Source organism: Lemur catta, chromosome 9 (assembly GCF_020740605.2).
Source record: "Lemur catta isolate mLemCat1 chromosome 9, mLemCat1.pri, whole genome shotgun sequence".
Lineage (NCBI taxonomy): Eukaryota > Metazoa > Chordata > Mammalia > Primates > Lemuridae > Lemur > Lemur catta.
The window spans coordinates 95,405,670-95,419,052 of NC_059136.1; the positions used below are offsets into that span (position 1 = coordinate 95,405,670).

Genomic DNA, 13,383 nt, shown 5'->3' on the forward strand with positions numbered 1-13,383 from the left:
TTTTCCCCCAGCCCCTAGTAACCACCATGTTACTGTTTCTATGAATTTGACTTTAGACACCTGAGATAAGTGGAATCATACAGTATTTGCTTTTTATTTATTTATTTATTTATGTATTTATTTATTTATTTATTTGAGACAGAGTCTCACTCCATCACTCCAGGTAGAGTATAGTGGCATCATCATAGCTCACTGCAACCTCAAACTCCTGGGCTCAAGCGATCCTCCTGCCCTAACCTCCCAAGTAGCTGGGATGACAGGTGTGTGCTACCACGCCCAGTGAATTTTGCTATTAATATTTTTAGTAGAGATGGGGTCTCGCTCTTGCTCAAGCTGATCTCAAACTCCTGAGCTCAAGCAATCCTCCACCTCAGCCTCCCAAAGTGCTAGGATTGCAGGTGTGAGCCACCACCCAGACTGATATTTTCCTGTTTAAAAAATGTTTACTTATTTTTATTTTTAGAAACAGAGTCTCATTCTCTTACCCAGGCTATAGTGCAACGGTGTGATCATAGCTCACTGAAGCCTCGAACTCCTGGGCTCACATAGTCCTCCTGCCTCAGCCTCCCTAGTAGCTGGGACTAAAGGCATGCCACTGTGCCTGGCTAATTTTTTATTTTTTTGTAGAGGTGTCTGAGTGTCTTACAATGTTGCCCAGACTGATCTCAAATTCCTGGCCTCAAGGCATCTTCCTGCCTCAACCTGCCAAAGTGCTAGGATTACAGGCATGAGCCACCACACCTGGCCCACATAATTTGTCCTTTATTTCACTTAGCATAATGTCCTCAAGGTTCATCCATGTTGCAGTATGTGATGGCTTTTCTTCTTTCATAAGGCTGAATAATATTCTACTGTATGTATATACCATATTTTATCAATTCTTCTGTCAATGGGCATTTGAATTGCTTCCACTTCTTGGCTACTGTGAATAGTGCTGCTATGAACATGAATGTGCAAATATGTCTTCAAGATCCTGCTTTCCATTTTTGGGATATATACCCAGAAGTGGGACTGTCACATGATAGTTCTATCTTTAATTTTTTGAGGAACCTCCATACTGTTTTCCATAGTGATTACACCATTTTACAACCCCACCAACAGTGAATAAGAGTTCCAATTTCAAAGTGGTATGTTTTTATCTTGCATTTATTTGATGATTAATGATGTTGAATACTTGTTCACATGTTTCTTGTTCATTTAGATCTCCATTTTTATAAGGTGTCTGCTCTGGTCTTTTGTCAACTTTCCTAATGGCTTGTCTGGAAGAGTTCTTTATATGTTCTAGATATGAGCTCTTTATTGGTTGTATTTGTTGCAAATATCTTCTCCTACTCTCTGGCTTCCTAACTTGGGATCACCAGACTTTCCACTGGCCATTGGGGGAGAAGGATGGGTGGTCTGATGGGACTCCCATCCTCCTCATCTCCAGTCTCTTCCCACTCAGGCAGCGGGGGCTGCAGCAGCAGTGGCTGGTGCTGATTCTGATTCTTTTGTTTCGGCATCATGCCTGTAGCAACAGCTGCAGCAGGATTTGGAGGACCTACTTTTATCTTCTTAAATAGGTTAAGTATAAAAGAAGAAAAATATATATAATTTAATTGACGAATTGATGAAAAGCTCTTTAGGAGTATCAGGATGTAAGAAAACTGTGCCTGAATTCTTCCAAAACAAAAGAATGTTTTTATCTGGTGATTGTAAAAATCCTCTCTAGAATTATTATATTATTAATATATTTAGAGTTCCTTATAATCATGTCAACTGTTCTTCTCAGTAGAGTGTAAGCTATTCACAGACAAGAAAATCTTTGATGACCTATAAGTGATGCCAAACAGGAAGGACAGAGCCATTCCTGGAGATCAATATGTTGGGACTTCTAGTGCCACAATAAACTCTGTATCTCTAGTCACAAAATGGCTTGATTTTTCTATTAATTTGAATAGTATCTTTGTGAGGAAAGAGTTGTAGAAGTTCTCCAAGGACACACATGTCATCTTGAGATCTAGACTCTGAAACATGTTTTAGACAAGTTAAACTTTGTCTCAGTTTCTTTGTTCAGAGAATAGGAATAATACATTCCTCATATGATTTTTATGAGAGCTAAATCAGACATTTGTTAAGCATATAGTACAATGCCTGTTACATAATGGCTAATCAATAAAGAAAAGTCATTATCATTGTAATTGCCATAGAATTACCAATTTTGCATCAGTTGGGTCATGCATCCTATCCTCAAGAGGGCAGTATCACTCTCATAGGACAAAAACTGGTTCTTGGAGGCAAAAAATTTTAAATATACAATGCTTTGCGGCCCTCCAAAACTCAGTACTATCCAACAAAACATTCTTCCTTAGTATTTTGTTTCTCTCATTAGCAGATGGCAATAATGGGGAAAAAAAGTTGAGAAACTCATTAATTAGGCTATTTAAGAATGACATATAAAGACTGTTATCAATGTTGTAAATTTCAATGAACAAGTTTATTGTATAAATGAAAATTAATCTCCTGAAGTACAAAATTAGAGAAATAATGCCTGTGTCTGTCTACATACCTGAATGATTGCAATTCATATACACAGCAATAAAATGAAACAGAAAAGAAAGAGAATCAGCTTCCAGAGCAATAACTATATAGCCAATAGATTATGTCTATAAGGAAATTTATATTAGTTGGCATTAGCCAAAAATAAATCACAAATACTTGGGATTAAACCATTGGAAATCAAACTGCAAGCAATGCAACAACAAGCAAAGTGTTTAATCTCAGCCATTGTTGTTTGAAGAAGACTGTGTAAAATCAGAAGTAGCCATAAAATAAACTAAATCATTTCTGAGTAGCACAAGATATAAAACTACTGTTAGATAACTTTCTCTTTTCTGCTCTTTGCCTCCTAAAGCAAGAAAATACCAATTTGAGCATCCAAGATAATAACAGACTGCTTTACAAATGGGCAGGGTCATTAGGTGCAGTTCTCTCTAGTTTGCTTCTGCACACCGCCTCTAGGCACCAAGCTAATTTGACTCCATCATCTTTCTATGGTATTTCTATTTTCACCTAAGAATATAAGGTCCACGGCTACTTTTCTGGCTGTGGATAAAAATTCATCCACAGTGCGGCAAAATTCCAAGCTAGGCACTCAAGGGTTTCTTTTTTTTTTCTTTTTTTTTTTTTTCAGGATATTATGAGGGTACAAACATTTTGGTTGTAAGTTCTGACTTTGCCTCACCCAAGCCAGGATTACAGGCGTGACCTTCCCCCATACAATGTTCACTGCATCCACTAGTTGTGAGTTTAACCATCCCACCCCCCCAACACCCAATGAATATTACTACCATATGAGCACCTTAGTGTTGACCAGTGAGTACCAATTTGATGGCGAGTACATGTGGTGCTTATTTTTCCATTCTTGTGATACCTCACTTCGGAGAATGGGCTCAAGCTTTACCCAGGATAATATATATACACGGTGCTAGATCACCATTCTTTTTTGTAATTTAGTAGTATTTCACAGTATACATATACCATATTTTATTAATCCACTCATGGATTGAAGGGCACTGGGGTTGTTTCCACATCTTGCAATAGTGAATTGTGCTGCCATAAACATTCGGGTGCAGATGTCTTTATTATACAATGTCTTTTGTTCCTTTGGTAGTGTGATGCTGGATCAAATGGTGTTTCTATTTTTAGCTCTTTGAAGTATTTCCAAATTATTTTCCACAGGGGTTATACTAATTTGCAGTCCCACCAGCAGTGTAAGAGTGTTCCTATCTCTCCACATCCTCGTCAGCATTTGTTGTTTTGGGAATTTTTGATAAAGGCCATTCTTACTGGAGTTAGGTGATATCTCACTGTGGTTTTGATTTGCATTTCACTAATGATTAGAGATGTTGAGAATTTTTTTATATGTTTGCTGGCTATTATTCTGTCTTCTTTTGAAAAGTTTCTGTTCGTGTCCTTTGCCCATTTATTGATGGGGTTGATTTTTTTCTTGTTGATTTTTTTGAGTTCTATGTAGATTCTTGTTATCAGCCTTTTATCGGATGTATAGAAAGTAAATATTTTTTGCCATTCTGTAGGTTGTCTGTTTGCTCTCGTGATAGTTTCCTTGGCTGTGCAGAAGCTTATTAATTTGATCAGGTCCCATTTATTTATTTTTGTTGCTGCTGTGATTACTTTGAGGGTCTTCTCCATAAATTCTTTGCCTAGGCCAATGTCTAAAAGAGTCTTCCCTACATTTTCTTCTAGGATGCTTAAGGTTTCATGCCTTAGGTTTACATTTGTTATCCACTGTGAGTTGATTTTTGTAAGAGGTGAGAGGTGGGGATCCAGTTTCAATCTTCTGCAAGATGAAAATCAAATAAAAAACACAGCACCTTTTACAATAGCTTCAAAGAAAATTAAATATCTAGGAATATATTTAATGAAAAGGTGAGAGACACATATAGGGAGAACTACTAAATGCTAAGAAAAGAAATTATAGAAGATATAAACACATGGAAAAATATACCTTGCTCATGGATTGGCAGAATCAATATTGTTAAAATGTCCATACTACCTAAAGTGATCTACAGAATTAATGCAATCCCTATCAAAGTACCATCATCATTCTTTACAGATCTGGAAAAAATAATTCTATGCTTTGTAGGGAACCAGAGAAGACCTGTATAGCTAAAGCAATCCTAAGCAAAATGAACAAACTGGGAGGTATCGGTCTAACAGACTTCAAGCTTTACTGCAAGGCTATAGTAACCAAAACAGCATGGTACTGGCACAAGAACAGAACTATAAACCATTGGAACAGGACTGAGAACCCAGAAATGAAACCATCCGCATATTGTCATCTAATCTTTGACAAAGCAGACAAAAATATACACTGGGGAAAAGAATCTCTTTTCAATAAATGGTGCTGGGAAAAATAGATAACTACATGCAGAAGATTGAAACTGGATCCCTACCTCTCAAGGCTTTCTTTAGTCTCCAACTGCTGATTCAGAGTTTGAAGAGGGAAATGAAAGAACCTGGAATAGCCAAAGAAATTTTGAAAGAGAACAAGTTGGAAAAATGTACACTCCTTGGTGTCAAGACTTACTATGAAGCTACAGTAATCAAGACAGTATGTTTTTGGCATACAAATATATGCACAAATCAATGAAATATGATAGAGAATGCAAAAATATACCTCCACACATATGGTAGATTAATTTTTGACAAAAGACTATCTTTTTTAATTCAAAGTATTCAAGGGAGAAAAGACAGTCTTTTCAACAAAGAATGCTGGAATAATTGGATATCCATGTAAAATAAAATTAACCTCAACCCCCACCTCCTACCATATGTTAAAAAAAAACCTAAAATGGGACAAGTGGACCCAATGTAAGAATTAAAACTATGAAATTCCTAAAAGAAAACATGGGAGAAAATCTTGCCATTCAGACAGGAAAAGATTTCATAGATAGGACTTGAAAAGCATGAACCATAAAAAGAAAATTAATAAACTGGACTTTACCAAAATTGAAAATTTGCTTACTAAAAGTCCCACCATTAACAAAAGGAAAAGACAAGCTATTAGACTATATTCACTACAAGAAGCCCATGCAAAACATACATCTGAATATACTGTAGCCAGAATATATAAAGAACTCTTGCAACTCTAGACTTCAAATACTCAATAAAAAATAAGATTTCAAAAAGACACTATACCACAAGAGACATAAAAATGGCAATTGAGCACATGAAAAGATGTTCAACATCAATAATCATTACAGAAATACAAATTAAAACCACAAAGAAATACTAGTAAACACACACTAGAATGGCTAAAATTTAAGACTGATGATAATAACAAGTGCAAGCAAGAATACACTGCAACTAGAACTCTCATACATTTCTGATGGGGATGTAAATGGTACAGCTACTTTTGAAAGCAGTTAGCAATGTGTTAAAAAGTTAAACATAAGATTACCATATAAGCTAGCAATTTCATTCCTAAATATTTAAATAGGAAAAGTAAAAAATGTATGTTCTGCAAAAAGACTTATACATGAATGTTTATATAACTTATATTCATAATAGCCAAAAACTGAAAATAAATATCTGTTAACTGGTAAATGTATAAACAAATTGCAGTATATACATACAATGAAATACTACTCAGCAATGAAGGACAAACTGATTCAGGCAGCAATAATAAATCTAAAAATTGTTTGCTAAATAAAAGCAGATATCAAAGACTACATATCATATGATTCCATTTACATGAAACTCTAGAAAAAACACTATAGCCAAGAACGTGAATTAGTGGTTTCCAAGGGCTGGGCAAAGTGGGGAAGGGATTGGCTATAAAGAAAAACGAAAAGTAATGTTTAGGATGATGGATATGTTCAATTATCTTGATTGCTGTGGTGGTTACATGGATACATATATTCTTCAAAACCCATTAAATCATACATTTGAAATTGACAAATGTTATCAAATGTAAATTATGCCTAAAGTTTCTGAGAGAGAGAGAGAAGGAAATAGAAAAGTATGGAATCATCAGTTTGTCATCCTCAGGTAATAGTAATAGTAGAAATTCTAAAACAAAAGAACAAAAAAACAGAAGGGAAAGAAAATCAAACAAATAACATAAAACAAATTCCCAGAACTGAAGGATATGGGTACTGAATGCTTCATATAACAAATTTTAAAAATACCTATACAAATGTATATTATTATGAAATTTCAGAATACCAGAATAAACAGAAGGTCCTAAAAGCTTTTGAGAAGGGGAGGCAGGTCACATTTATAGGAGAAGAAATGAGAATGGCTTAGTACTTTTGACATTGGGATTGGAAGATAAAAGACAAAAGCTTTCAGTTATTGAATTATTTCTAATCTATAATGTGATATCATTTTTATTAGTTAAGCATGAGAGTAGAATAAAGGTATTTTCATATATTCAAGATTTCAAAAAACATATTTCCCAGGCACCCTTTCTTATAAGCTATCAGAGATTTGCTCCATCTAAAAACTAAGGCCTAAACTAAGAATAAGATATGGATTTCAAGAAACGGGACATCCACCATAGAAAGGGAGAGGAGATTCCTAAGATGGTGCTGAAGGAAAGCTCCAGGAAAACAGTAGCACAGCAGGCCTCTACTGAAAATAGTTCATGTTGGATGAGGAGGGAGTAGGGTAGGCTGTTGGGAAGGAACTTTCAGAGGAATGCCCCAAAGAAAAATAACGTCCCCAAGGAAAAGGAAAATAGAACTGACATGCACTTCTATGCTGACAGAAATTTATACCCCTGGGTAAGCGTTTAGTAATGAATGAGTGATAGTCAATTTTTAACTCCAAGGAAAACAAAAAGTAGTTCAAGAAAGAAAATGTAGTCAGAATATACTAAGAGGTTCATCTGGGGAAAATATTTACATAGTTATTAAAATTAAAACCCTGTAGATGATTTAACAGAAAACTATATTAGGAGGAACAGGTACAGGAAGTGGGAGGTTAGAGAGGGGAAATATCAATACATAAAATATAAAACTAAAAAAAGCAATATTTTTCCAAATACAGAAATAAATAGCAGAAGAAAAAGCTAAGAGTTTTAAAGGAAGATGCCTCTGTGGAGTGGGAATTAAGTATATAAAGGATCAGAAAGTGGTATATTTTTTTTATTTTGAGCCTTGCACTTCTACCTGATTAAAACTAGTTATAAATGTATAACTTTGATAAGAAATAAAAATGCAAATGGAATTGAAAGAAGTAAAACTTCTGAGTTGGATAACCTACAGGTGTAGGTTCACTATGTGGTTTTGGGTCTCCTAGTCCTGTAGAAACTAGGAGATCAGCTGCATGCATAGCTACATAGTCTTATCCAGGTAGGCATTCACTCTGGACCCCATTCCTATTCCACTAATGACCACCCAGGAGTTAAGTCAGTCCTATCAAGACATCCTCTATCACTCCACATACTTCGTATCAGTCAAACATTTCATGTTAACTCAGTTTGTTGATCCAGATGAAGGTCTACATTACAACTATGCTTAGTGGACTGCCAAACAGGATCTACCAGGATAACTTCAACCTCCTGAAGGAATAGAGAGCCAGACTGAATCCCCATAATGCTATTCTCTACCATGCCTCCTGCAAGGGTGAGAGGACAGAGGCCATTGTGCAGGTTGGTGTATGCTAATGGGTAAACAGGGAGAAAGTAAGCAAAAGCATAAAATAACAAATCTAGAGAGGTTTCTGTTGGTCCAAGTCATTCTTCATATAACAACTTTTTATTTTGACTGAGAATTCCCACTAATAGTACTATATTTCTATGTGAGCCTAGAACAAATTCCAATGTCATTTAAATGATGTGTAATTATTCTTTTGGATCCTCTACACCAACAATCATGACAATAAATGGGACATACATCTACACAAGTGTTGTGATTTTTGTTATGCTTTCTTTTTAATTTTGTCTTAAGGTCTTTCTTTTAAGAGTGGCCATATCCTCTAGCCTTGCACTGACCAGGAATCCAAGGGATTTGGTCATGGATGTTTACAGTGTACCTTTCACAGGATGCTTCTTTATCCTGGTGTACCGCCTACTGCCCAAGTGTCTGCCCATGACCAGGTGTAGCCCTCACACAAAACTGTTTTTATAGGCAGATGCCTTTGTGGCTCTTGTCTGACCTGTGTCCAGTTTACTTCTGTCAAGATAGGCACTCTATAAGAGAGCCTGGATCAGGAAGAAGGCTAGATTAGTGTGCCAAGTGATACATAATTAAGTGAAAGCAAAATATATGAAACAAAAGAAATTTATTATTCACAGTTCCCAGAGAGGTCGGGGTGCCAACAGGAATTCTGGGGGAAGCAGGGAGCTCAACTGGCAAGAGAGACAGAGGGAGGGAGGGAGAGAGAAAGGCAGGGGGAGAGAGAGAAAGAGACAGAGATGTGGGGAATCTTTGAGATTATGCCTTTATTAAGGTCAATGGCATTATTCCTTAGGCTTTCCCATGGGGGTTGGAGATAGACTGGTTTAAGTAAGTCCCCCTCTTCATTACAATTTATCATGGTCAGTAGCTGTGGAGTGTATTGGGTTTTGGGTCACAGAGATAAGGAACAAGTGGGCTCTATGGCAAACAACTATGCGGGAAAGTAAGGTTTTAACTAGGCCAAAGGTGACAGGGTAGGACTGGGTTTCAAATAACTTATGTAAGGCCTAAAAATGGATGCTGAGGCGGCAACTGTATCAAATTTATGGCACTAAGTATATATATGTATGTGTGTGTGTATATATATATGTGAATATCCATATATGAATATAAACATATAGTATTTAGTGTCATTCACTTCTAACCATGTTTAGTGCTAATAAAATGAATTCCTGTGATGTGTAAGTCATGTTTTTCCATGAACCTAACATCCTATCTTAATTTACTTGATTTTATTGATTCACCTGAGATTTAAGCAGTCTTACTCAGGTAGTAGTCTATAGACTCCAGCCATTCATCAACATTAGTGTTACAAAAGATAAGAACTATTCTCAAGAGGAAAAGCATTTAAATGATTTTTACTCCATTGCCTTTTGTTGTTTTTGTTCTTGCTGTTATCATGATAAGCTCTGCATGAATCAGAAAGTAAACATTGATAAAGTATTGAAATGTCTGTGCAGAGAGAAAGGGCTGATGTGCATATCCTTTAGGAAGAATTCCAATTGCTAAAAATCACTTACTGTATATTATGTCTAAAGTCCATGCTGAGTATTGTTTACTATTTTCTATCCAGAACAAGATTAACAGATCTGCTTTAAACCATCAAATGTACTAAGACTTGTCCCTGTTTGAAGGTCTGCTGTTTTTTCGTTTAATTTTAGAAAGCTTTTTCAGTCATACACTGTTTTCTATGACTTGGGAATATTCCCTTAATAATTTAGCCCTTAAGTCTTTGGGGGATAAACTCTTTAAGGGAAACATTGTAAAACACCTTGAAATGGATAAAAAAAAAAAATATTTACTTAATGTCTTATCAGGCACATTCTTAGGGGTTATCTGTGTTTTCATTATCTTTAAATTATCTTACAATCCTGTAAATTGTAAAAAAAAAATTGAATAAACTATTCTTATCCATAGAAATATAAATTAGTTATTTGTCTAGTGGAATGTAATTAATTATTGTCCTGGACAGACTCAAATTCATTTCAGCATTGCTTATCTACATATTTTTGTTGATACTTTAAATTCTCCTTTGAACTCATTGTAATATGTTAATGGTTTCCTAGTTAATTTATAAGTTAAAAAAATCTCTGGTACATGTTCATGTTATATCTATATGAAATTCATGATTGTGCTTTTAAAAAAATTATCCTTTAATAACTTAATGGACAAGAGAGCAAAACAGTGGAGAAAGTACTAAGCACTTTGGATTAAAATAACTTTGACTTACTATGCTATCCTGGCTAGTTATGGAATCCCTCTTAGCCTTGATTAACAGGGAATAAAAAGTCACTTTATGTTTTCAGGGTAGATATGTATATATAGTATCAAACCACAAAACTCAGGACTATTTATGAAGATTAAATATAGACATGAAAGTCAAAGTGCTTCTTTACTGGCCCCTGTGAGTCTTAGTCAATGTGCTGCTACATTGAAGATACTATTACCCATCTGAGGGGATTATTGTGAGGACTGACTGAGATAATATATATAAAGAACACAACATAATATCTGTAATCAAGTACTACTCAAACTATTAGTCACTTTTATCTTTGTAAAGAGTCATATGACTAAATGCTGAAAATATTACATTTCTTTTACAAATATGTACACGTGTGTGTATATATATATGTGTGTGTGTGTGTTTGTGTGTGTGTGTGTGTGTATATATATATATATATAAGCACCCAATAGAGCTAACTACTTCTTGACTGGAAGAACACCAACTTTTGAGAAGCTTATCAAAGGCATTAACACAAATGGCTTTATTTTTTATAAGTAGCTAAAATGTGATACTGTGTGCCAAGCTCTGTGCTAAGAGCTTTACATGTATTCTCTCTAGTGATCTTGTCACAACCACCTTATAAGGTAGCTCCTCACAGGTATATTAAAGTGGTGGCCCCATTAGATAAGGAAGCTCACAAAATGAGTGCCACAAACATGAAATGTGGCTTCAATACTTCAGTTTAAGTCTTGAAAATGGGGCACATGTTTTGTGTCACTGAAAAGAGGTAAAATATCGGGAAGTGTCATGTAAAAATTACCCCTATCCACTGAGCCAATAACTCATTACCTTAGTTTCAACTTGAGTTAGGATTTTGGGTGGCTCCCTTCATCGCCAAGTTAGGCTTTCTTTGGGATCAACTCTGATGATCTCAATAGTTGGCCTTTTTCTTTGTATCCCTCTACTTTTGAACTTCAGCTCCTTGCTTCTAATAATATATTTCTTTTAATTCTGAACACTGCTACACCTTCTGGGTTTAATACTTCTGAAGTCCCTGCACAGCTGGGCTTTCTTTGAAGCAGAAGCTGACAGCCCAGAAACTGCCCTAATGCTTAAGGGCACGCCCTTTATCCATGCAAGCTTCTTTCTGAGGGTGCCTGAGCTTCTGACAACACATAGCACAGCTGCCATCTGGTGGGCATACACAATAATTTCACCACTCCACCTTGAGACCAGAGACCCTGAATTCTGGTACATAGTCCCCTGAGTACAAGAGCCTAGCTTCCCTTCCTGACCCCATCAGGCACTTTATCTCTAAAACAAAAGCTAGGCCTATAAAACATTCAGAAATTTCCTCTATTGTTTCACTTACTCTTCTAAATTTCACAGTGTACAAGATTTTTTAATACAAGTCTTATAAAAACATCCTTTGAATGTCTGTAAGAAAAAATAATCTCCATAGACATTTTAAAGACTGAAATACTACTTTGCTTTCATAAAATACAAAAAACTTAGTTCTATCCCTCAGCATACTTGCATATCTTTCTACATATATGGATCTGAAATTAATACGAGGTAAAGATAGAATAAATGCCTTCAAAAGCACATCTTATCCATTCAGCACACATTTACTAGGTACTTACCATGTCCCAAGTAATATGCTAGTTCTAGGATATAAACATGAATAATATGTGGCCTGAGATCTCAGAATTTAATGCATATGAACATGTTCATTTTAAATAAAAGTATGTTATACAGTCATGCATTACTAATTCATGATTGTCACTCCAGATTCTTTTACCGAATTATTCTGTTGACCACCAAGGATATTGTTTGATCTAGTATTATTGACAAAAACCAAATGCTGCATGCCAAGTTTTTCTAAACCTCCTGGTTTTTATGAGTAATTTTCTCAATCTCCTTGGTATATCAAATTATCACACTTTCAAAACTTAAAAAAGTAATAATTTCCTTATCTCTCTGCACTAGGAAATGAGTGCTAATTTTATAAAATACTTTATCCCTTCTTCCTCACATGAAAAAAAGAATAAAGATATAGTAAAAAGAGCACTGACTTTCAAGCATGAAGGATTGGGTTCAAATCCTGACATGATACCTATTGTAAACTAGTGATGAAAGTACTTTACCTCCCTGCTCCTAAGTTCTCTTATCTATCAAAAAGGGGGTAGTAGTAATAAAGCCAAACTCACAGTACCCTATGAGGAATGATTACATATAAAAAACCTGTAAACCATAGTCCCTAGTACACAAAAGGCACAAAATTAATGTGAATCCTTTTTCCCTTTTCTAGTACTTCTCCAAAATTTTATGCCCTTTTATTTCAGTACAATTTCTCATTGCTCAGTACAGAAACTTACATAACACTCTAACTCCCATATTTCAATCAGAAGATAGCATCACAATGTAGAAAAAGCATACTCTATGTAGAGGTATTCTTCAGCTGATAAAGCAGCAATGCATAATCTTTTATGAATTTATGATTCATGCTGAACTGTAATTAATTACCTTTTGTTCCTTAATGCCAAATTTATGTTATTTTAGCAACTCCATGTGTGGCTGACTCCAAGAATGTTAATCATTCTACTCTGAGTCAGTTGTAAACAACAGACATAGATTTCCAAGTTTTCTAAGACTTGTTTCTATACCATCATATAGTCATGGAGTGGAAGGAATCTTAAAAGGTTTCCTGGTTAACTCCCAGGCAATATATCACAATTACTCAAAACAATTTATGGTGGATAGTCCAGTCAAATTTATTTATACTTCTAGGCAAAAAACATGTTAGTTATATCTAATAAAATGTTTTATTAATGCAGGTATATACAGAAGGAAATCTGTCAAATTCTTCACAGTAATTCTTTTTCAACCTGAAGAGAATTTTAAACTCACCATTCTTTTTTCTTTTCCAGGTTAAATCATTCCAGCTTCTTTAATTTTTCTTCACAGAGCATC

At 35.2% G+C, this 13,383-nt stretch overlaps 1 protein-coding gene across 1 annotated transcript in view; it reads right to left on the reverse strand.

Annotated features, from left to right (window-relative positions):
* The window catches only part of RP1 (RP1 axonemal microtubule associated), a 310,551-nt gene that overhangs the window by 246,887 nt on the left and 50,281 nt on the right, over positions 1–13,383 (reverse strand). The window lies entirely within an intron of this gene.